The sequence below is a fragment of the Lissotriton vulgaris genome, unplaced genomic scaffold (assembly GCF_964263255.1).
Source record: "Lissotriton vulgaris unplaced genomic scaffold, aLisVul1.2 SCAFFOLD_1895, whole genome shotgun sequence".
NCBI lineage: Eukaryota > Metazoa > Chordata > Amphibia > Caudata > Salamandridae > Lissotriton > Lissotriton vulgaris.
The window spans coordinates 403,963-429,840 of record NW_028242147.1 but is presented as its reverse complement, the minus strand read 5'-3'; the positions used below and the strand labels follow the sequence as shown (position 1 = coordinate 429,840).

The following is a 25,878-nucleotide window of genomic DNA, read 5'->3' as shown; positions in this document are numbered from 1 at the left end:
AGAGGTCCAGAAAATGATGGACATTGACCTAGACAACGATTGATCGTTGCCTCTGCATGGCAAACGGAGGGACTGTTGAACTGCATTTTAAAATGATCCACATGACTCCATTTTGTGTTGCCATGCTCTCGGCAACCTGGTGAAAAATTGCTTTCCACGTCCCTGTTGAAACTTGCACAACCCTCCCTGCTCCTTGTGGTCCAGCCGATTCCAAGAAGCTGCCTGTGTGCCTCACTCCCCCAGTTGTGCCAGAGACTCAGCCACATCCTGTCCATTGTTGGCAACTCAGCCTGTCACGACCAACTGCCCTGTGACCACACCAACAGATAGAGGAAACACGAGGCTGTGCCCTGTGACCCCACCAACTGATAGAGGAAGCACGAGGCTGTGCACTGCAAGCATGGGCGGAAAATCCGTTCCGCTCGCGGATTTTTCGGATTTTCGGTAAATTGGCAATCCGCTTGCGAATTTACCGAAAATCCGCAAATTTGCACGCAGCGGATTTTTTTTTCTTGGTGATACAATTTTGCGGCATGCGGCGTTCACTTACCGTCATTCAGCGTTTACAGAGTTGTTTTTCTCGATATTTTGCGAGCGCTGCGCCATTTTGGATCTTGCTGCGGGATCCCGCTGGAGTTTGGCGACGCATCGTGAGAGTTCGCAATTGCGAACATGTAGGTGCGGCGGGCAGCAACAATCTTGCACTCGCAAAATTAAAAAATTTGCAATTCTGCACAAGAAATCCACTAGCAAGCAGCATAGACCTTCTGAAAATGATGATTTTTGTCAGAATAACTCCTCAGGTTGACATTTGCCTGCACTTTTTTTGGATTTGAGGCCTTTTGACTTTCTTTGGATCACTTTTGGATTAGAAATCAACTTTCACAAGTAAGTTTGTTTGGGGCATTACAGTTGCTGTTTTGCAGAAAAACGAGTTTTGCATAACTGAAAGCACTCAGCAGGTGCAAAAGTTCACTCATCATTAGTAACCATTCCCTGTAGTACTTCCTGATGGGGTCCCTCCAGAGTTCAGTTGCCTATGTTTGTTTGGGGCATTACAGTTGGTGTTCTGCAGAAAAATGAGTTTTGCAAAACTAAAAGCACTCAGCAGGTGCAAAAGTTCAAACTCATCATTAGTAACCATTCCCTGTAGTGCTTCCTGACTGGGGCCCCTCCAGAGTTCAGTGGCTAGTTGCAACAATTGTATGACTCTGCTCTGACCCTCACAGCAGGCTCATAGAATAGCTACAAATAGGCCACAAAGGTCCTGGGAAAAAAAATTGCACTGCAACAGAAAGCAAATTACAGACAAGGAAGCAGGTGCCAGACTGGAATTTTAAAACAGTGGCACATTAATAAATCAACCCCAAATTAATTCATGTCAGTTGAAGCAGGGCAGGTGTGCTTGCTTTTCCCTCCCATAATCTACAGTGATGATGAACCAGAGGGTGGCATTGATGTACCAGAGGGTGGCATGGGTGAAACAGAGGGTGGCAGTGGTGAAACAGAGGGTGCTGGGAACCTGTGATGATGAACCAGACATAGAAACAACATAGTTGCGACTGTTGCGAGCCGACAAGTAAGTTCGCAATTGCGAACTGGTACAAAACCCTCAAGAACTGACAGAAACCCTTGCGAACACAAAAAAAATAAAAATTCCGCAAATTCGCGAGAATTCGCGGATTTTGCGGATTGGGAGTTCGCAAATACGCAAATTCGCGAACACCAGATTCGCAAAATTCACCCATGCTTAGTGCACTGTGACCACACCAACTGATAGAGGAAGCACAAGGCTGTGCCCCATGACCACACCAGTTGGGCAAGAAAGCACAGGGCTGCGTACATTGTGCAATCAGAGACAGATGTCCCCTGGCCACAATTGCACCACACGAGACTGACGAAGAACTTGTCAGATGAGGAACTTATCAAAATAAGGAACTTGTACTGTGCAAATGGGCATGGCTAGTGCTATAAATATGTGTACGCTGTGGAGTAAAGCAGCAGTCTCCGTAGAATTGTCTTTGTACCATTCTGGGACCCTGTCCTTAGCTCGAGCTAATAAATAATTTACTTCCCTCCACGGCTGGCTGTCCTGGTCTCTTTGGTAATGTATGATTTATGCAAGAAGAACCCGTAGATTCTAGGTGTCCCCTGCACCGCTGGCTTTGACTCTCCTAGCGGGAAGGGGTCTCCAAAAAGCTGGTTCTACAAGGTGCAGGGGAGATGTGGTTGAAATGTTTATAGTCAGAGTTAGGTCTAGCAGCTAGGTTGAGTACAGATTTAAGTGGTACAAGGTGGACTTTGGGAGTTCCAGCGAGGATAGCATTACCATAGTCTATTCTTGACAGGACCAGCGATTGGACAAACGTTTTGAAGTAATCGATCGGGATGAAGGTTTGATTTGTTTGAGTTGACGGAGAGTGAAGAGTACTCCTTTGGCTGTGGTTTTTATGTGGTCGGTAAGGGCAAGATGATACCTAGAGATTTAACTGAATTGGAGGTGGTGAGAGAGCAGTTGAGAGCATTAAGGTCTGATCTCCAGTTTTGTATGGGGAGTGGGTTGTTTTTAGGGGAGATGAGAATGATTTTGTTTTTTTTAGGGTTGAGTTTGAGATGATTTTGGTGGAACCAAGATTGGATCTTTGTTAGGGTGTCCTTGAGGTGTAGCACATCAGAGTGGGATTTAATCTTATAGTAGAGTTGAGTGTCGTCGGCATAGAGGTGGTAGTTGATTCCTGCTTGTTTGCGAATGAGGGTGAGGCATTCCATTAAGAGGTTGAAGAGATTGGGGGAGAGAATTGATCCCTGTGGGACACCGAGGGGATAGGAGTGGGGTTAGAAAAACAGTTCTCGATTTTGATTTTAATGGGTTCTATGTTGGAGAAAGTAGGTGAACCAGTTGAGGACATGGTCATTGAGGCCAGAACGGGCTTTAAGAGTGTTAAGTAATGCAGTGTGGTTAACAGTATCGAAAGCACTGTATTGAGTATGGCAGATTCTGTACTGCATACTTTTGTGAAGCCGGATTGCAGTGAGTCAAAGAGTTCGAAAGTGCTTATGTGATTATCCAATTGAAGCAGGGCACATTTTACAAGGGCTTTGGAGAGAAGAGAGAGGTTAGAGATAGGTCGGAGGTTATTGGGGTCTTTTGGGATCTGCGTTGGGATTTTTGGAGATGGGTGTTATTTGACCCAGTTAGAGGAAGGCGGGAACACACCCTGAGGTCAGGGATGAGTTTATAATGGTGGTCCAGAGTGAGGCGATGGTATGTTTGAGGTTTTGGACAAGTTTAGAGGGCATGGGGTCTTTTGAAAATGGAGATGTCTATTTCACTAGGGAAAGTATGGGAGGGGGAGGTGGACATTTTAAAATCATATGGGATTTTACATGATTTTGTGATGGGGAGGTGGTGGAGAAAAATGCTGTTCCATTTGGAGGGGCGTTTGGAGTAAAAAATGTAGTTTGTTTTATTATGGAGGAGAGACTAAGGTAGTTATCAACAAATAGGGTTTCATTAGTAGTTTGTGTTTGAAGTTTCTTTTAGCATTTTTGGAGAGATTGAGTGGGTAGAGGATGGACCAAGAGTTCGGGCAATGTCTAGTGATGGATGAGTCCTGGTGATTGATTCTGAATTTGGTTGTAGTAAGGGGGTGTTTGAGGGGTGGTATGGTGGTTGCATTAAGGAGGCTAGGGGAGGGGGAAAAGAGGAAGGGAGGAAGACTTGATGCGGGCGTTGAGAGGTGTGGAGGTCAGAATAGCGGCAGGGTTAAAGTGAGTGAATAGAGTAGGAACCAGAAGGGGGTAAGGGGCCACGTTAGGGGAAAGGAGTGAGAGGATAGAGTTGGAAGGTGGGGAAGCCCTAAGTCAGAATCATGTGTTAGGTGTGCAAATCAGTCAGTGCACATATTGGAAAACCTGGACAAATGTAGGAATAGGTAGCAAGAGGGATCAGGGCAAGAGACATTGAGTGACCTAAAGAGACATTGAGGGTTTAGTGAAAAACTAAGTGAGATGATGGCAACAAATAGTGAGCAATAGAAGTAAACCACAATGAGAAACAATACAAAGAGCCTGAAGGGCTCAAACCATCATTTGGAAGTCTTTAGCTCCAGTATGGGAGTGGTTAGGCAGTGATAAAAAATTTGACAGCACTTATTGCAAAGCTAATAGCATAGGCTGGTAGTCTTGGTGGCAAGGATGTATTGACGTTCCAGTTCAGTCAAAAGGTCTGTATTATTAGCGGGCTTGAACGCTTTCTTCGGGTTTGGTTAAATAGTGTGAGTCCAGCCCAGTGAGTTCCCAGTCAGAGGAGGCTTGCAGAATGTTTGGTGGAAAATCATCTGCTATTTTGTGGGGTGAGATCGTGCTGGTTGCCATCACTTTGAGGGATCAGATCACAGGGGACGAAGTCAGTAAGAGTTTCCCCTTCCGAGTGAGAAGAAGATTGCGGGGTCCATTAAACCCCAGTCAAACAGAGTTGTGGGGGGGAATCGTAGTTCTGAGGCCACTCTGGGAGAGGATAAGGGAAAAGACACTATTAAATAGTAAGGAGAGCCAGGTAGAGTGGACCAAGTTAATGGCCTTCTCATGGAGTCAGAGAAGTCGGTGTAATCAGCTCTGGCGCAGTGGATGAGTGTGGGAATCAGCGTCACATCGAGGATGCCTGAATCCTCTTGGTAGGGGCTGACGCTATTGGCGAGGTGGGAGCAGGTGTCTGCCACCCCAATGGGTGCTCTGGCATCCTTGAGTATAGAGGCAAACACACACAGCGAGGGTGGGGGCTCAGAACCACGTCAACATGCCAAGCGGGGCCGAGGGTCTGGTCCGACGCCTGGATTTTTGGTCCCACAGGAGGGGCCAGTGATCTGCCATCCCGGGGGAACCTGGCAGCGGGCGCTTCATCATGAGAAACGCAAAGGCAGGCACTGTGCGTGCAATCTGATGGAGCAACATTGAGCAATTCTCTATCCCTCCCCGGCCATCTTAGGTCTTCTCGCCGTCTCGGGGATCAGTCCCCTTCACAAAATGGCCGCACAGCAGACCGGGCCGCACAGGACCAGAGGAACCAGTGAAAATTCCAGAGGCCACAGGAGGGGCCGGACCACTGAAAAACAGAGACAGTAGAAGGTCTGGGGGAGGCGGGTTTGGCTGCACACCCAGGCATAGCAGCTGAGGAGGCAACCAAGTTGGCAGATCAGAAGGATGCAGGGAGGCCCGGCCAAAGATCAGTAGCATCAAGGAGGGTCTGGGGAAGGTGTCGGCTGCGCACCCCGCAACAGCAGCAGAGGAGGGAGAGACCGCCGGTCAACCGCACCCGAGGTGGTGCGCTGGGGGGAGCAGCTCCACGGATGACCGGCAGGCAGGAGAGGGCGATACAGCCACGGGTCCAGGAGGTCACGGTAGGAGGATTGAGCTTCAGCAACAGCTTGTATAGAGGACCAGGAAAGAGACCGCAGCTTTGATAGATAGGCCAGAAGATAGCCAGCTAGAGGCCACCTCGGATCCTGGGCGTGAGCGGAGGTGAGAGCACTCCAAGATGCTCCAGCCCAGTGTGAGAAACTTGATACCTGGAATATCGGGAGGAAGCCGTCCTCAGATCCTGGAGGTACATCCTCGGTTCCAAAGGCCAGAGTAGCACCACATCCCTGTTCGGAGGGCCAGGGCCAGGAGTGGGGGGACCCGTCTTTCAGGGCAGCAATGAGGAAAATCTCAGAAGTCAGACAGTCGCCCCAACCCTGGTTTGGTCAGAGTCAGGAGGGACTGGTCCAGGAGGGGAGTAGTGAGGCAGGCTCAGTGCTGGTGAGGAGGCGCCAGGACATGAAGGGAGCATCAGTGATGCAGGGGACGCCCCCACTCCAGTCGGTGGGAGAAGGTCTACATCCCCATTCCACTGGCCCGACCAAGGATGTCCCAACACTGCTGTCCAAGGAAACAGAAGATCTCAGCAGTCTTGAGCTCACCCCAAGTCAGGCTGGATGGCATGGCAGCCGGTGAAGTTGGGCAAGGAGAGGGTATGTTGGATCCTTGGATATCGTCTCTGAAGGTAAGGATCTTTTCGAAGATGAGTCCATTGACAATCCATGGTTAGGTAATGTGATAGGCGTTGGATGGAGGTCGGATGTGCGGGTAAACAGGGGAAAACTTACCATTTTGGTAAACCCCGACCCGGGAGCTCCTTGGTAGAGCTCCTACTCGGTGGCCATCTTAGAAACTCCGATGTGCACCACTTCCTTAAGATATAGGTTTAATGTATCTCAGGGTCACTGTACTTAAAACCTATAAGTCACTTCTTTAGCAGGCCTTCACAATCCTTAAGGCAGGGTGCTTGGTTCTAGGTGAGAGGGTGCCACTGCATGAGCAGAACACCCCGCAGCCTACGGAGTCCATTCTCCCAGGTTGTCAGTGAAACAGCCATTTACGACATACAGATTGGCATTATGCGACCACGTGATGACCAACTCTAAAACAGCTAAAACTAACTTTTTGGTGTTTGGTGCCAAACATGTTGGAATCATACCCCCATGTGGGAGGTATGATTTCACCCCTCAGAAGGAAGCTTTGTTGGGTCTCTGCTTTTCGTGGTACCAGCCTTCTAGTCCTGAGTAGCACAAAATGGTTGCTGCCGACCAGAGACATATTTCTGCCCTTCGACTGATGAGCCAAGCTTGAGATGGGGAAGTTAGAACAATAGGCATCCTGTCACAGGGAGGTATGACCACCTCCCAGGCAGGGTTTAGTGTATTAGGGCTGGGTGGGTGCCAGTGTCCGAAGATCTGCATGAGGGACACATTTGGTGTTCCTGTGCAAAGTCCAGTTCAAACCAGTCCTGGGAGTTGTTGGCTCCTGCTCTGGTGTGAAACTGGAAAAAGGGCATGGGAGAAACCTCCCAACTATCCAGACCCTCCCCTGCGAGGGTCCCCTGAATCTATCCAACCCTCTCCCGTAGGTACAAAAGGGATTACCTGGCTGTAGGACCTTAGATTCGACATGGACACGATTCTGAATCAGAAACGACTAAACCTAGACCGTCTGTACACTCTGGACTTTATTTGGGCCCGACTTCATCTCCCTCTCTGACTGAAGCATCGTCTGAGCCTGTGGTTCCACTTGAGGGTCAACTTTGCTTTTTTTGGGATCACCTGGTTGCTACAGGCCTGCCATGACTCTCCTTGCTGTGGTGAGTCTCCTGGACCTTGCTGGTCCGAACTGTACATATCCTTGACCTTCTGCGTGGGTTTCCATTGCCAAGGCTTGTTTGTGCTCCCGCTAGACACCGACCCCTCAGTACTTGACATCCTTCATGGGACTAATCCTGATCCACTTAGCTGCAGAGTAAAGAACTCCATCAACGCACCTGAAGCACACAACATCGGTGGGTTATTTGTCCACCAAGCCGCTGATCACTCCTGAGTGACCCAGACTCTATCCCCGCAGCTTTCAGGAACTCTTTGATGAGAATCCACATTTGGATTCAAAAGGACACTTTTGTTCCTCCCAGCAGCGGCTCTTTTTCAAAGTCTACCATTGGGTTTGACTGGGGTTTCCGACGCTACTTCAGACCTATGCACCTGGCTTCCCTGGGATAGGTAACGCGGGTACCTCAGTATCCACGGGTGGAGTGGCTCTCCAGCCTCCTAACTTCCACTGGATTTTTTCGAAGTCCACTGGGAAGGGTCCTTAAACTCTAAAACTTCAACCGTAACTTTCCCATAGACTTGTACGGAGTATGCAGTCAAGTTCCCACACTGCACTTGTCCTCCGTGGGGACCCTACTTACTCACCTTTGGTGGTTCTTTGGGGTCCCAGCGATTCCATGTCCTCTTGACACTGTCTTGACTCGAGTCATGGTTCTTATACCACTATTTTAGTATGTGGTTTTGTCCCTCACTGTGTATTTGTGCGATTTGCTGATATTTCTGTGCTTAAGTATTGTGTGCTTTGTGATTATCTCTGTGTAGGAGATACTGTGTCATACTAGATAGTGTTATATGAAATGAATGAAATGAAAGAGAGATTTATAAAGCACAATACAATTACCCAAAGCTGTCAAGGCGCTAGCTCATCAGGTGAAAAAATGCGGTAGGGTCTTAGTACAGAATCAAAGATTGAAGAGCCAAGCCTTTAACGCTTTCCTGAAGGCCAATAAGTGGGTTTCATCTTTTAACCTATGGGGAGGCGAACCCCTGAGTCTGGTTGTACCGACCAGAAAGCTTCTTCCGCCCAAGGAGCTTTTCCTGAACCTGGTGGTCACCAGATTGTGAGCGTGAGCTGGGCATAGATGGCACACTGGTGTGTATAGTTAAAAGTTCTGTTTAAAAAAGACAGGCCAATCTGTCTCTTCATTGGTAACAAGTGTGGCTCTTTTAGCGCCGCAGAGACAGATATGTGCCTAGGAATGTTCAGCAAAAAGCATGCTGCAGCATTTTCGCACAATCTGTAATTTAGTTAAACATATAGTCCGGAGGTTAATAAAAAGACTGTTGCAATAATCGGCTCTGGACAGACCAAGAGCCGAGATCACCAGCTAACGTAAATTAACAAGGAAGAATGGAAGGATCTTTCTAAGTAATTTTAGTGCATAGAAAGGTACAGAGGTGACCTGGTTCACGTGGCCTTCTAAGGAGAGCATGGAGTCAAAAGTAACACCCAGGTGTTTTACCTTATTTGTTGGGATAGGTAGCATGCCCAACTCCAAAGGCCACAAGCAGGGGACCAGAAATTAGTTGTGCTGCCAATGAGTAACACCAAATGCAATTTGGTTGAATATTTCGAAACCTTAGGTCACACTAAAGACGATATCCGCTGGACAATAGTGAGTGTGATCAAACGCTTCTGAGAGGAGCTGACCTCTCTCAACTGCTGAACAAAGAGGAATTGAAATGGATCTTGAGGAATGTCAGCCCTGGTCAAAAAGGAAGATCATCCTGGAGTGATTCTGAAGTCATTGGATGACTTCTCCTGCAATTATCTGGGGACGTCATCCCAAACCATCCTAAAGTCTGCCCACAGGGGCGAAAATTTAAATGGGATGACTCTTACTGTAATCACAAAAACTATTCTAGGATGGTGTTCTGATGACTCTTACTGTAATCACAAAAACTATTCTAGGATGGTGTTCTGATGACTTCCACTGGCAGGGAGTGATTACCTTTTACAACTCCACGAATACTAACTGACAACTTTAGGATGAGTGCGAATTACTCCAGAATGGGCTCCAGACAATTTAAGGATGATTGTGGATTATTCCTGGATGATCCTATTACCGCTTTAGGATGGAAGTGGATTACTCTGGAATGATCCAATGATAATTTCAGGATGAGTGTGGATTACTCCAGGATGATTTAATGATAACTCAAAAATTAGCATAGATTATTTAGGATTACACTTTAAAAATTCCATGTTACAAGCACATTAGCCGATTGCCAGTATTCCCTTGCAGGTACCACTATTACTTTAGGAATATGGATTTGCTGGTTGGAAATATTTAGAGGATCACTTCCTCAATGTACCTTCCTGTCAAAAACGGGGCTCTTGGGTGCAATATGCCTTCTTTATACAATACCATGAATTATTTGCAATGCCATGCGTTCTAAAGTAAGGCCTATATTTTCAAAAGTGTCACTTAACGCAGCATAACACCCAAATTTGCTGCGTTGCATCACAGGGAGAGAGCAGGAAAGTGCCATGTCTAACCCTCTCTCTTGCACCACTGCACCATTAGGCTGTCAAGCACCATGCACACGCATTTGCACTATGGTGCAAAGGTGTCTGCGAGAGTCTAGCTTAGGTTCTTTACTGGAAGGGCCCCCTTGCAGTACAAAAAATACTATTCCTAGAAAAACCTGAAAACTTCTCCCATGTGGATGAGTGTTGTTACAAATACCAATTTGCTCTGGTTTATAAATGCTGGAAAGATTTTGTGTCAAGTCCGCATTATAAAACTTAAGCAAACCAAAAACAATACTTCCATAAATCCGTGCCCAATTATAACATCAATATTCTCCTACTCAGGAAAGATTATTTTTTAAACTCTACTGTGAGATGGGGGCACTGTACAAAATAAATCTTAGATTCCTTTTGGCTCGCTTTGTGCTGTAGCAATACCACATGCATACAAAAGTAGTGGCTTCAGCAATGTTATACTTTGCATTCAGATAAGATTAACAACTTGTGCAGCTACTCCCATACTCCTGACTCTCTGGGACTTGCCTTACTTTGAGCTACAGAGCATTATATAAAGCTGTTTAATGTGGTGACCAGTGGCAAAAGACTGAAAAAAGTAGGTTAAATGAAAAAGCATCAATGGGGGTTGTGTTAACATGTAATTTTATTGATATAAAACACACCTTTGGCCCCATAGGACCCAGGATACTGAACAAGAGAACATAGAGAAAGTCCAGGACACTGTTCAAGAGGGAAAGAAATGCCAGAATACTACAAAAAGAACAAAAAGGCTCAATGAAAGGCAGCAACTTCAATGTTTATTTTTAGATTCCGAGTTTTCTTTAGTTCTCTTCCAGTATTGCAAATCTTTATAGCCAGCTTCCTTCTAATAGTGCTGTTGTCCAGTGATGGCCAGCCTTCATCCCAGCACATAGACTTCATAGAGTCTGGAGGAAAAAGAAATAAACATACATCAGAATCATGTTAACACCACTATTTTAGGTTTTTAATAGGACTGGGCTGCCTTTAAAATGTTCCAATCCTTTTATTTCATATAGTGTGCCCAATGAGATATAGTTACAGGGGTTCATAAGTTTAACATTAAGGTTACTTGGTCAAAGAGGTAATGGGGAGAGCAAGGCATTGATTAAGAGGTAGACAGGAGGTAAAGAAGACTCACCTGTCCAAGTGAAGAAACCGCCGCTGTTGCCCAGACGCTGTCACGCTTCCTCTGCAAACAGAAAACAATCAATACCAGATTTCAATTACAAAACCATCATGGAGGCAGCCATGTTGAGCCTGAACTCTACTTACAGTATTCTTATTTGGAAAACAGTCTAAACAAGCACTGGCGTTGCCAATAGGTCTCGCAGTAGGAAAGTTGGAGCTATTACAATTGCAAATAACAATGCCTTTTATTTTTGTTTTCATTTTAAAAACATAAAGTGCTTTGTCATTTACAAAACCAATAGCTCCAACTTTCCTACTGCGAGACCTATTGTGCACTGCACAGTATGGGTGAAAGTGGCACTGCGTGGGTGTGAGTGGCTTTGAGTGAGTGGCGTTACGTGGGTGAGTGGCGTCGCATGTGTGAGTGTTGTTGCATGGGTGAGTGGCGTTGCGTGGGTGAGTGGCGTTGCGTGGGTGAGTGGCGTTGCGTGGGTGAGTGGCGTTGTGTGTGTGAGTGGCGTGGTGTGTGTGAGTGGCGTTGTGTGTGTGTGAGTGGCGTTGTGTGTGTGAGTGGCGTTGTGTGTGTGAGTGGCGTTGTGTGTGTGAGTGGCGTTGTGTGTGTGAGTGGCGTTGTGTGTGTGAGTGGCGTTGTGTGTGTGAGTGGCGTTGTGTGTGTGAGTGGCGTTATGTGTGTGAGTGGCGTTATGTGTGTGAGTGGCGTTAGGTGTGTGAGTGGCGTTGTGTGAGTGGCGTTGTGTGTGAGTGGCGTTGTGTGTGTGAGTTGCGTTGCGTGTGTGAGTGGCATTGCATGGGTGAGTGTGGCGTTGCGTGTGTGAGAGTGGGCTTGCGTGGGTGTGAGTGGCGTTGTGTGTCTGAAAGTGGTGCTGTGTGGGTAAAAGTGGCACTGCGTGGGTGTGAGTGGATTTGCGTGAGTGGCGTTGCATGGATGAGTGGCGTTGCGTGGGTGAGTGGCGGTGCGTGGATGAGTGGCGGTGCGTGGATGAGTGGCGTTGCGTGGATGAGTGGCGTTGCGTGGATGAGTGGCTTTGCGTGGATGAGTGGTGTTGCTTGGGTGAGTGGCGTTGCTTGGGTGAGTGTGGCATTGTATGGGTGATAGTGGGCTTGCGTGTGTGTAAGTGGTGTTGCGTGTATGAAAGTGGTGCTGTGTGGGTGAAAGTGGCACTGCGTGGGTGTGAGTGGCTTTGCGTGAGTGAGTGAGTGGCGTTGCGTGGGTGAGTGAGTGGCGTTGCGAGGGTGAGTGGCGTTGCATGTGTGAGTGGCGTTGCGTGGATGAGTGGCGTTGCGTGGATGAGTGGCGTTGCGTGGATGAGTGGCGTTGCGTGGATGAGTGGCGTTGCGTGGGTGAGTGGCGTTGCGTGGGTGAGTGGCGTTGCGTGGGTGAGTGGCGTTGCGTGGGTGAGTGGCGTTCCGTGGGTGAGTGGAATTGCGTGGATGAGTGGCGTTGCGTGGATGAGTGGCGTTGCGTGTGTGAGTGGCGTTGCGTGGGTGAGTGGCGGTGCGTGGATGAGTGGCGTTGCGTGGATGAGTGGCGTTGCGTGGATGAGTGGCGTTGCGTGTGTGAGTGGTGTTGCTTGGGTGAGTGGCGTTGCTTGGGTGGGTGTGGCATTGCATGGGTGATAGTGGGCTTGCGTGTGTGTGAGTGGTGTTGCGTGGGTGAGTGGTGTTGCGTGACAACTGCAATAATCTGATCTTCTATGTTTAAAAGCTTCTATATGTTAAAGACGCTTAAAAAAATAAAAAAGTTTTTCTTTATCATAGTGTTTGTTGTTGTTTACGCCCCAACCATTTTCAGGGCTCGGCTCGTGCATGGTCACATTGACTCCTCAAACTCTTGGCTCGCCACTTAATTTTGGGCTCGCACATATCCAATTCTAACTACAACCCCCAATTCAAACGTGGGCAGAGCAACTCGACACTTAAAGCAAGCCCACGGAATGGGACAGCGCTCCTCAGCAGTTGATGACAGAACACATCCCCCGCCCTCATGTGTCTGCTTTAGGCATAGGCGAGGGACAAGGATAGGTTATGCGAGAGCGAGGGAGAGAAACGGAAATATTAGGTGTGTTTACGTGAGAGAGAACCAGAGGTCGGGAGATGGGAGACAATTTAAGAAGGGGCGAATAGAATATGAGTAGAAGAAAGAGGGGCAAAGTGAAACATAACAGGTACGAGGAGAGAATGGCATGGGAGAGAATGAGGAAGCAAGCAACAGAGGCATAAGCATAACGAGGGACAGCGGGAGAGAAAGGTGAAGAATATAAAGTGTTACAAAAAAGTGGAGACAAATTAAAGGGGCACAGAGAGCGAGATAGAGGAGCGGGAGAATAGTTAGATAGAGACAGAAGAAACAGAGAAGAAGATGGTGCTAAAGAAAAGGATTCAGTGAGAAAACGGGGGGGGACGAGCAGTACAATACAAACAAAACACGAGAGAAAGATCTAACACGGAGTCAGACAGAATGATCGACAGTACAACAAAAATATACAACAAGACGGAGGGGAAGGCAGAGAAGGCCAGCTAGCTCAGTGGCAGACAGTTTATCAACCACGGAATGGTGAAAGGCCGGACTTGAAAGCATGTGGTGAAATGGAAGTAAACCAGATGGCAAGGCTGTGATTGCGTGGAGAGAGAGGGGAGGTGCTGGTGTGGGAGGGGGGAGGAGTGCTGCTAGGGCAAGGCTGTGATTGCATGGAGAGAGAGGGGAGGTGCTGGTGTGGGAGGGGGGAGGGGGGAGGAGTGCTGCTAGGGCAAGGCTGTGATTGCGTGGAGAGAGAGGGGAGGTGCTGGCGTGGGAGGGGGAGGAGTGCTGCTAGGGCAAGGCTGTGATTGCGTGGAGAGAGAGGGGAGGTGCTGGTGTGGGAGGGGGGAGGTGCTGGTGTGGGAGGGGTGCTGCTAGGGAAAGGCTGTGATTGCGTGGAGAGAGAGGGGAGGTGCTGGTATGGGAGGGGGGAGGTGCTGAGGCTGGGCTTGCGAGAGGCTGGGCTTGCATGCGATGCGCGTGCATGTACACGGGAACTGCATGAAAACCGCGGGGCTGAAAGCCCTTTGGTTTGAAGATGTTTTCGCCACTTGAATTCTCGCTCCGCTAGATGCGCTTGCGCACATCGATAGGTCGCGAGACCTAAAAATTACCATACTAACCAGAAAATCAAATAGGAGCTTACAACCAAATGCTAGGAACAGGGCACCCAATCTAATTATTGGGAGAGCGGCAATTATATTCCAACTTAAGGCTATGCACTAGATTTGCATGCCATTTGTAGCGCAAATTCTCATTGAGTTACGACCCCTCCCCAATTGCTCTTTTGCAGACAGCTGTTAGTTAAGAGAGAAGAGTCCTTGTACAATAATATGATCTAGGACCACATATGCAAACATTGGGCCCAATTAACAGAACTAACTGAAGACAAAATCCTAAACTTATTACCATTTTGGTATTCACAGAAGGCACTTACTCATTTCGGTATTCACAGAAGTTAGGACTCCTAACTTTAGGACTCATAAATGCCTTCTGTGAATTCCGAATGGTGGGGGGACAGCTTTGGAATGCGAAGCAGAAGGGGAATCGAAACGGGCAGAAGCAGCGAATGAAAAAAAGCATCAATAAAGATACATACAAAAGTTCTTACACAAAGGCTATAAGGAAGGCAAGCCCTAGTACACTGTACTTTACCAGTGCTCCTGAGTTTTCATAGGAAGTGAAGCATCGGCAGTGGGAACTCGAGAGGAGGCAGCAAAGAAGTTCAACGCTGGAATAAACCAATTGCAGGCAGGAATAAAGCGGTTGTATTGATTACAGAAGGTCTTGCTTGCAGCAACGCTTGCGAGCTGCCAAAGCTCAACCTAAAAATATATATTTGTTAATCATACGGAATAAAAACAAACACTTTAGAAAAACATATACAAATGATTTACATTATGTAGAAATATATTGCAGGATTTCCCAAAACCATCGAAGATAACCATTGAGTCAATTTTGCTCGGGTTTGTCACAGCAGGTAAATAGATGAAGTACGCAAAATGGGGAGATGAATGGTTAAGGGTATGTGAAGCACAGAAAGGGAGAAAACGTGAGGCTAAAGAAGACCGGATGTATTAAAAAGGACTACAGGCAGAAAAGTCAGAGCTGAGCAGAAGGGGAGAGAAGCGTTGAAGGGAGGGGGAGAAGGGAGGCTGAAGAGGAGACTAAGACTGAAGAATGCTGGCAGGAAGCAACTGAGTGGAAGGGAAGGAGCAAGAGGAATGAGGAAGACGTACCCGGTGAAGAGAAATAAGGTATAAGAGGCAAAATGAAGGACATTGTAGGGTTAGGAAGTTTGGGGAATTAAGTATAATAACCTTTTTTTTTTTTTTAAAGAGTTTCATATAGCGCAAACTTGACCCAAAGATTTCAGGTATCAGAGCGATTTACATGAACACCAGCTTCGTTACAGATGGACACATTAATTTTTGTTAGGCGCAAGGAGATTAAGTGATTTGCATCAACATTATACATGTTTGGCCTGAAGCTTTATGACTAGAAGAATTGGGCATGTTTTAGCAATTAAAGCACCAGTGTACATAAAGGGCAGCCATTCTGAATCTTATTTACTCTTTACAAGGATGTAAGCTCTCTTGGTGAAAAGGGATTTATCCTGATAAAAATGGTAGCCCTAACATCTTCAAACATGCAATTGTTTTACTTTACACTTGCTATAAAAATAAGTGGTGGTTTGTGATTGACAGCTATACACAACAAAAGTAAAGATGATCAAGAACTGGCGACTTTTACCAAAATTGGACACGTGGTAATACAACCCATTCGTGGAGAGGATGTGGCCTAACGGCCAGAGCTGCGTATTTGGAGCTGGTGAACCAGGTTCCTGTAATTATGGGCAAATCACTTGTCTTCTGATGCCTACCAACCAATGAATGTGTGTCTGTAACATGATTTTAAAGCGCCCTGAAACTTTCGGGACGAGTTTGCGCTAAAAACTACCCGCAAAAAAAGGCAATCCCAGAACTGAGCCCCGCAATCAATACCTGATGCCTGCTAGATAAACAATCTCCAATAATTTCGGTTGCAGAATCTTCCCGCAGCAGTCTGGACAACCAAGCTGTAGAAACCAAAAAGCAATCGCCATCGCTCAACTCCCAAAAATCTCGACGGCTCTCACTTTCCCTCGCCATCACAACGTTCACCAAACATGGCTGTCCAAGTGCAGAACTTCCGGCGTGAGCGGAAGTGGGTGGTAAAAAATATCTGACCAGTCCCTATTCTAGTCCGATTGCACTTTTACAGACAAGAGCGTGTGAAAGGATGAGCAATTCTACATCTGAAACGGTAGGAAATATGGATTTGAGCATTTAGCCTTGTCTGAAGTGCTTGTTTGAACTGCATCTCTGGCACCAACAAGCTTCACACGGCCTCTTTCTTCTTCTGCTTCTCCGTATTGCATTATGGGACATGTAGTTTCAGCTCTAGTACCACTTAACCAATATATATGCATGAAAAATGGCAGGGGAAAAGATCAGATGGAAATAACATAAGTATTTATTTTATTTTTTTATTTTACAGAGTTTTATATAGCGCGAACTTGACCCGAATTGGGTATCAGAGCGCTTTACATGATCACCAGTTGCATTACAGGAGGACACCTCCCCGTGCACACCTATTTTCCAAACAAGTAGGTAGAAGGCACTCAGTATAATTCTTTCAGGAATTGAAAGACTGCAACAAAATCTGGCAAATATATATATATATTTATAGATACTCTTTTGTGCTTGTGCACTAGACACGTCTCACTTCACACGCGAGTGTCAAATTTCTCACGCCCTCCTTCACTGATGCATGCGAGAAAAAACAAACCCTACAACAAAAGAAAGCAAGGATCCCTGGCCATGTATAAAGACAGCTCCCTCAGAAAGTAAACATTTCGGCATTCTCTTCTATTATCGAGAAACACGCATAAAATTCCACAATTCATAACCCTTGTCTATACACAGACCAAAGAAAATCTGGTCCGCGTGCAGCGTTCGGTGCTTCCACGCTACACAGCCCAAGTGTGGTCACTTTTAAAAAAAGATTTGGCTAACAACCTCACGCATCTTCTAGACCACTGGGTGTAAAGATCAAATACAAAAAGTGCCCGGAATAACCGATCACATTCTTTACACGCAGTCCTCATGAAGCACGGGCCTGCGCCGACCCTTTCCCTTGAACCCCCCGCCATCAGTGGATGGCTGGTTTGGAGATGTACAGCATGCGCTGGCAGTTGGGAAAACAGAGCGCTATAGGTCCGTTGCGTGCACAGCCTCACTTGGGTCTGAGCAGGACTTCAGGCGTGCTTTCAAATTCGTTGATCGCTGTAAAGGGTTCGTGTTATGAACTAAGCCAAGCTCAGTTTAACCTAGAATGTCTTTTTAAAGATCACTGCCGATTGAATCACACCCACACGGGTTCAAGAGTTGGTAAATATTTTTTAATCTAATGCCAAAAATTGATGTTGCTAGTTTTTAAAGTATGTGCAAGCTTTCTTTTCTGCACATTTTATGTAGCGAAAACTTGCTTTACATGGGCACCAGATTAAATCACTCAAGGTCAGATCTTTTCTCTAGGCATGGGGATATTAAATGATTTGCTCAGAACAGTAGAATGTTAACGTGACGCCTGGATTCAAACCCAGTCCGGTTTGGCTTTAGTGCTGGTGGTGCGACACTCTTTGTTGGCACCCATCGCCAAGGAGAGTTTCTACGAAGTCCCTCATTTTAATATCTACTCAGTGATTCATGTTTTGGAAGTGGGAAATTAAGCGTCTTGGAAGCAGGATGTGTCAGCATCTGAATGTTTCTGCAAAGAGGATTCCTGACAGCACTAGCGCTCTCAGTGCTACCCAGGGTGCTTCTTAATTTTATTTAGCAGTTTTGCCTAATAAATTGACTTAAAATAATGTACATTTTTAGGGCCCTAAGCTTTCCCATTGAGCCAAATTGTTTGAGCCTATGAAAATAACTTTACTCCACTGTGCATTATTTTAATTGAAAACCAAATCTGATACCACTAAATACATTCACTTCAGTTATACAAAAAAATCACAGAAGTGAGATTTAACAGGCAACAGTGTTGCTCCAGATACAAAAAATCATTTGCAATGCAATATGTCTCGCATTAGCGAAACTTTGAGCTATTGGTGTTGCAAATGCTCAGATTTGCTTAATGAACTATTTTTGGGCCCATACTGCTTTCATTTGCTTAGTGTGTTTTTGGGGATCACTTCGGGCAATGTCTTTATTTAATTGGTGCACTACCATGCACATTTACAAATCCATTTTTGCCACTTGGGTGCTTCTGGAAGAGAATGAAAACATACCGGAAATTTGCATAGAGTTTATTATGTCTAGTAATGAATTCTTCACATTGTGTCTTTGCTATAACTTACCTAGTGTATGTTTTCAATTTTTTTTTGTCTACTTCCTTTCTGCTCAGAGCGCATAAAAATGTTGCCCAGTTGCGATTCACCAAAATGTGTCTCTTTACATACACCAAATTAAAGTGTCAAGAAGATTTGGTAACAGAAACGTGCTGTCTAGTTTGCCTTTTTTTCTTATAAAATGTGCTCACACCCTCACACCTAATTTAGTAAACCTACCCGCTAATTTCACAGTTCTTTGCCATTTAATTTTAGTAACTCTACCCACAATGTTCGATTTCTATCAATATCAGTATCATGCATTGATCTTTTTAACACCCAATGCTTGCTTCTACCCGTTAATATCAGTTTAAATGGTTTGAAAGTCAATAAAGACCAAAAAATAGTATCTAGGGTTGAGCAGAATTTCCATAAATTGCTTTCACGTAATAACATGAAATTCAATGTAATTCTGCGAAGTGGACATCTGTCATTTCATGCTATATTTTAGCATGAAATTCGCCCCAGCATCAGTTTTCGTTATTTTGGATCAAGGACACATTTAAACATAAGAACAGTAAGCAACAGGTGCTAACATTATTATTAGTTCTGTGCATTAGCGTTAAATGTTTACCACAAATGGCACGGTTTGCTTTAAGTTTTAAAAGGAATGGCACCTAATTACACATACTGGCAAAATAGCATAATTTGGGGAACATTCCCAGCATTACGAGAATCATACCAGCATAATGCGAATTTCCCCCAGTCCTAATTAACCAGTGACTGACTCTACACATATTTCTTAATCAGACGTTATGCATATTTGCAGATAATTAAAAAAAATATGTAATATCTTAATGGAGTTCATTGTCCAGTAATCTGCAAATAATTGCAAAATCATCCAACTAGTCAACATGTTAAACATAAAAATGGAGCAAAAACGGTGAATTGGCTCTTCAAGGGTTCAACTGTGCTTGTGAAATATTCAGAAACCCAATTTCTAGTCATGCTCCGATCAGCAGGAACAACTTCCTTTTGTCAAATAATCAAATACTCATCCTGAGATCATCAGGATCAATCACATCATGTGAAGTCATCAGGTACTCATTTGCAAATCATCCTCAGGTCATCAGAAACAATTACTTCTTGTGAAGTCATCAGATGCTCATTTTCAAGTCATTCTCGAATAATCAGGCTCAAGTTTCTAAACTCTGCTGATGACTGCAAGAGCTTGATGATGTATGATGACGTGAAAATGACTTCTAAAGCAGTTGGATGATCATCCAATGACTCTGGGATGGCTTCTACAGTAATCCTGTTTGACCTGGGAGCATCCATACAGGCCTCAACCGACTTGAAGACTGGACAACACTGTTGTAACTTCATCCTGTCACTGCCCTACTGTATAACTAGAGAACATCGAACTTACAGCCTCCTTTCCTTTTTAAAATGATGCCTTCAAGGCATGGAGAACCTTGACAACTCTCTGCAGTGTAACACTCTCAAGAACCACTCAGCACTAATCACACGGCGGAATTATCACATAAGTCACGGCACATTGCCAACCACTAAATAAGCAATGTCACGTTTTGCACCCAAAGTCACATATTTTCTCTCAGTATGTATACTTGGACACTACTTTGCCTGCATATCCACGTGAATGACACGCTTTTATTCTTGAAATATAATTAACTGTATAATTACCAACATTGCCTGGAGTGGGCAAATATTATTTTTTGCAGAATTTTATAGAGCTCGAACATGACCCGAATCGGCTATCAGAGGTTTTACTTAGCACCAGTTACGTTACATAAGGATACACATTCATTTTTGTTAGGCACGGGAAGGCCGGAAGATTAAGTGATTTGCCCAGAATTACAGGATATTTAGCGTCGTTACCGAGACTCGAACCCAGCGCCCTAGCCGTTAGGCCAACCCTCTTTTCCATGTTTATTTGTTATGTTCACCACAATCTGTACACAGGCTTAATGATACCACGCCCTTCCATCATGCCAGCCCGCATCGCTTGGAACCTGGATTCTGAACTCTAGCTTTCTTCCCGTTTCATTCTCCCCATCCCAAGATGGCCGCCGCGCGCCTCCAGTCACCTGACCGGGTCCGGCCACCGTGCGCGTCACTCGCCCCTTGCATGTGTCACGTGATACTTATATCCCCACAACGATGGCAGCCTCCAGGATTGTACACAATCTAGGTGCGCCCCGTTTGAAACTACCAGGGCACCCCCTCCTTTTTTCCCGCAGACCACCCGGTGAACGACCGTACCCCTCCCAGCCATCGCCGCATGACGAGCATTGCTCGCACACGGAGGTAAGAATTTCCATGGCAACTCCACTGACATAGGCAGCAACACGCCCTCGCTTGGCTTTCATTACTTTTCCCACCCCTCTGGGTTGCCATACCTGTTTCATCATGCCCCTGGTTCCACGTTCAGCAACCCCTGCTATCACTTAAAACGCCCCACCGCGCCTTGATAACTGTTCCGGTCTCTAAGGATAAGCGTGCTTCAGCCTTATTATCTTTAACCCTCACGGTCTCTCACCTCCCTCCACCCAGCATCCCTTTCCCTGCAGGCTTCCATGCAACACCTGCAAGCCAGCTTTTGTAATCCATCACAGGGCCTCACTGCACTGTTCTCAATGCGCTTGGCCACTCCACGGATACCACCACCCTTTCCTTCATCCGATATGCGCATTATTCAGACCACCACTTGAGTCCCACGCCTTGGGTTCTAGGTCTGTTCACCTTTTGTTACCCTGAGGCACTTAACTCTCAATATACATTGATATGAATAGCACCTCCTCAGATAACGTGTTTAATTGCATTACAGAAATGTTGCCATCTCCCTCTTAGCGACTGTCACTCAATCATGAAGTATTTTAAAATGTGTAGCTTGTTAGACGTGATCTGTGTATGTTTAACCCCTGACTTACCACCTTGTACAATTTTTTTCCCTTTTCACCCCATATATGTACATTTAATGTTTAGTAATTTGCAGGCAACTGTTTCAGGCACTTTATCCATTAGCTCTGATGATGATCCAATATCTTCCAGATAAGGATCGAAACACCGTCAACATAGCTGTCACCTTATTTCACATTGATTACTCCATTTGAGATTGTGTAAAGGTGACCTTTGTAATTGTTGTTTCACTATCCAAAAAATTGCTTTATAAGAAACAACCTCAAAGTGGCTGAACCATTTTACTTGGTTTGTCTGTTTTTCATGTGGGTCTGGAGATACAAGCTTGTATCCCACTGCCATTGTACTCGCAATTCTGTTTCATTTTATTAAACTAATCTGCTTATTAAAATTGCACCTATCCGGCTCGATTATAGGCATAAATATAGTACTGACTGGGTCTATATTCATTTGTAACACATTTTTGATTTTCCCAGGGACCACTGTCTCTTACAAAAAGTCAAAGAGTAGGACTTCAGTTTTATTGCAGTTTAATTTCAAACAATTAGTGGCCATCCAGTCCCCAACATGGCGAAGGCATAGGGTGACCAGGCGTCCCGGATTTGCCCGGACGGTCCCTGTTTTTCACCTGCTGTCCGGGCTAAATTTCAGGAAATTTAGCTCTTGTCCCGGTTTTTAGAGAGGGGCGACTGATAACTGTGGGAGGTGTTTTTTAATGTTTTGCAGAGCAGGGATAGTTAGCAGTTGTTTCAAGAAAGCAATCTAATTAACAGGCAAGCTTCTGGGTTTAAAAATTGCGTTTTATGTATGTTCTAGCTGCCTGTTCTGTAATTCTTTGCTGAGGAGCTCTGTCATTCTATGCACTCGCATGAAATAAAACTGTAGTCCTTCTTCTATTTACGTGAAATGTCTCGGTTTTTGGATTTAAAATTCTGGTCACCCTACGAAGGCAGGTATAGAACTGTGCGGCTGTGTCTGGGTATCGTCGGTTTAGGGAATTGCAGAGAAACCCAGAAATCTAATTAGCCTTGCCAGAGGAGCAACATTTATATTAAAGAGGGTGTGGCTCAGTGATAATCCCCGTGGAACCCCACACGGCCGTTTAAAATTGGGTGATTTGAATTCCGAAAGAGCCACAAACTGTTGACGGCCAGTCAGAAACAATCTAAGTAAAGTAAGAGCCTTTCCTGTGATGCCTATCCTCTCCAGGTATTCCAATAATTTTATGATTGAGTGTTAAATGGTACTGAGAGGTCTAGCAGCACAAGTGCTGCGTTGCCCCCTGCATCGACTGTCTGCCTAATCTGTTCGGACGCTGAAATCGGTGCCAGTTCTGTACTATGGTGCTTTCTAAAGCCAAACTGAGTGGAATCCAAGAAGGCATGTTTCTCAATGTAGTCTGATAATACCACATTCATGTCATTTTCTAACATTTTTGCGGGCAGGGGAGTCTTAGGATTGGGCGATAGTTATTAGGGTCTGCCCCATCTAGGTTCTGCTTTTTAGGTCTCGCTAGACGTAAGCAAAAGCGAAGCTTTTGCGTCTAGCGAGACAACTAATGTAATCACTTTAGGGGGAATGTGGACAGGAGACTGTCACGAGCGTCTCCTGCCGGAGATTCTACCTCGTGAGCGCGTACGTCACCGTGCCTCATATTCCCATGCAAAGAAAGGCACACTGAACACACACATGCAGGCAAGAAGGCACACACACACAGGAGCGCACCTACACACATACAAAGCCCCCCCCCCCCCCGCAGACGCTGCATACATAGAAGCCCCCCCATACATAGAAGGCCCGCCGCCGCATACATAGAAGGCCCCCCCACCCCCCCCCCGCCGTCGCCGCCGTCGCATACATAGAAGGGCCCATCCTCCCCCTGGCCGCCACCGCATACATATAAGCCCCCCCCCCTCCCCCGCCGCATACATAGAAGGCCCCCCCCACCGCCGTATACATAAAAGTGCCCCCCCAGGCGCCGCATACATGCAAGCGCCCCCCCCCCCCATACATGCAAGCGCCCCCCCCCCGCGTGTGGTAAATAGTTGATTTACCGTCCTAATTTCTATGCAGGTAAGTACTTAAACAAAAATAACTCAATCGGAAAGAAAGAGGCAGAGTCCGTGGTGTTAGAGTTCTTAGGGGTTTTATTCCTTAAAAAGGAATGGTCAGACCGGATATCATGTTCCTGCCACCACAGGGGTGCAGGAAGGGATAGAGCATAGTTTATTGACATTACATTTCTTTTATACTTAATATACATAATAGAAGTCAATGTAGAAGGCGTAACAGCTGAGAGAAACGAGATAAGGATACACACGTGTTAACAATACGTAATTAGAAGGCGTGAACTAGGCGTACACAAAGGTGTGTTCTGGAAACGTCATGTGAATGTGTCACAAGTGGGTGGCTCTATGACTGAATCTTGCAGTGTCAGCAGGAATCTAAGGTCTGGATGCGCGCGCAGCTGCATGACGTGTGACTGACGTGGAACTGGAGGGTGCAGGGGACTTGACATTTACACTAGCGGAAAGAGACAGAAGTCTGGCATGTCAGATCAACTCGTTCCTATATCATATCTGATATCTGATGTTTGGGAACCATATTATCTAGAAGGAAAAGGTCTCTGAGGCAGAGGCTATCCTATACTGACTATGAGTGCGTGTATATGCGCCTACGTGTCTGTGGGTAGAGCGAGGGGGCATGGGCCTACCATAGTAACGGAGACAGGAATTACTTGCATGGAGACAGAGAGGCCGGGCCCTTTGCTCTGCAGCTGAGGGATTGTTGATCTATTCTGCTGGACTGGAATGTGTTTTCGGGAAGCTAAGCTTGGCTATACTGATAAGGTGAAGGTAAAATACTGTCTTTGGCAGGCGAGCAGGCCGAGCCAGGCTCCGCTCGCCTCGCAGGGAGTAGGACAGAGTTCATGAAGGGGGGCATCCCACGTTGCAGTTCCAGGAGGCAGAGATGACTTTGAAAAAGGCTTGATGACAGAAAACAGGGCCTAGCTCGCACAGAGCCAGAAAATACAGAAAGTGCACCATACAAAGACGGTGGCAAGGCATATTTAGGAACTGAATATCCAATCCATTCATGGTGGATCTGGAAGAGGACATGTTAACGTTGGACGCAAATGTATTTGCGTCTTCATAGCTGGTACAGGAGGGAAGTTACATGCACTTTAATCTCGTACATGGAGACGGTGGGGTACACGGTAGGGAACATTTCTTGACCATAAAATTTATATTTCCTCACACGCCCCCCACTTACCGTGATTCTAAGGTCTTGCAGCCTCCGCGGGGCTCTCCCTCGGGCATGAGCCCCGCGTCACCAGCACTGCTTTCCCGTGGGCGCGTGCGCGGGCTTCCGAAGACGGAAGTCCCGCCCCAAGGAAGGTTTCGCTTTCGGAGCTGGTTTTGCTGTGTGTGCGCGCGTGCAAATGACAGTATCCCGGAAGCAGTCCGAAACCCATCACCCACGTCTAACAAGTAGCCAGCAACAGAGGAACGTAAGTTTTGAAAAGGAATCAGATGTGTCCAGGGCCACAGCGATCGGCCTCGCGTCACATTGACGTCATGTGTGTCCTCTTTGACCTCCATCACTGGGGGTGATTGCCTCATCATTGGTAATTCGCTCCCCGGGCCCAGCGGTGCTCTCTGCTGCTTCTATCTGCGAGGCCTGGGGGAGTCTGGGAGGCGCAGCAGCGCCACTCTGCCACTCATACAGATCTGGGCATGGCCCCAAGAACCCTCCCACCGGTGCCAGGCGCAGGGGATGCCGAGGAGGCACCCGCAGCCGACAGGGCAGAAGCGGAGCACGCATCAGTGCCAGCCAGCCCCACAGTGAACAGCGCGATCGAGGCCTCCTCCATGGTGGGGCTGAGCGTGTTCTCCTCCCAAAAATCTTTTATTAAAGGGATGAATAATTATTTTGAAGCACCACGTAACAAATGCTTTGGCTTCAAGCTACATGTGTAAATGCTTTTGCTCCTTTGGCCGTCGCTGCATTAAGTGCGTTTCCAAGGCAAGCGCATGTGTCATAAAATCATACATTACATTGAAGACAAAAGTTGCGGATAATGTTCGAAATGTTGTAATTGCCTTAATGTGCAGCCTCTGTCTGTTAGCTTACTCAAGCGCACGAATTATTAATGATTAGGGACTCGGAGCGGTGGTCCGAGGAAGCGGTGAATAACACACAAGTGCAGCTCATTCTGTGCCTACAAGATCAGCACCAGCCACGTCACGTGTCTGCACAGAGTGCAGCTTTTATTAGAGCGCAATGACAACATACCCCTCTTATTTCATTTGTTTAGAACTATACGTGCCGTGTGCCTCGGACTCACTCTCCTGAGGCTTGTTTTTTCTCTGAATCTTCCTCCTGCTTGGTCATACATATTGGCTAGCATATGTGGTGCATGCCACTACCCCTGCTAGGCAATCCGCTCGCTGCTGAATGACCCTGGATGTACCTCCTGTTTTGTAGGTCAGCACACAGCATGTAGGCCTTTGTGTGCATAACACGGTCCTTTCCTGTGCATTTACCCAGCCTTTCTCTTTCTTTGCCTAAAATCTTGGGTGAAACAATCATTCGACTGATGAATGCACAGGGGGGGGCACATGTGGGGTGTGCATGTTATAAGTACAGTAGGCACAGTGTCACCGGAGCCCATATGTGCGAGAGACCCACTGAT

General features: G+C 46.4%; 1 protein-coding gene across 1 annotated transcript in view; it reads left to right on the top strand.

Annotated features, from left to right (window-relative positions):
- Window positions 1–20,413: 20,413 nt before the first annotated feature.
- The window catches only part of LOC147669039 (verrucotoxin subunit beta-like), a 127,850-nt gene continuing 122,385 nt past the window's right edge, over window positions 20,414–25,878 (top strand). Inside the window, exon 1 of the mRNA XM_086948267.1 lies at window positions 20,414–20,570. The gene's annotated coding sequence lies outside the window, so the exon portion shown is untranslated. The remainder of the gene's footprint in view (window positions 20,571–25,878) is intronic.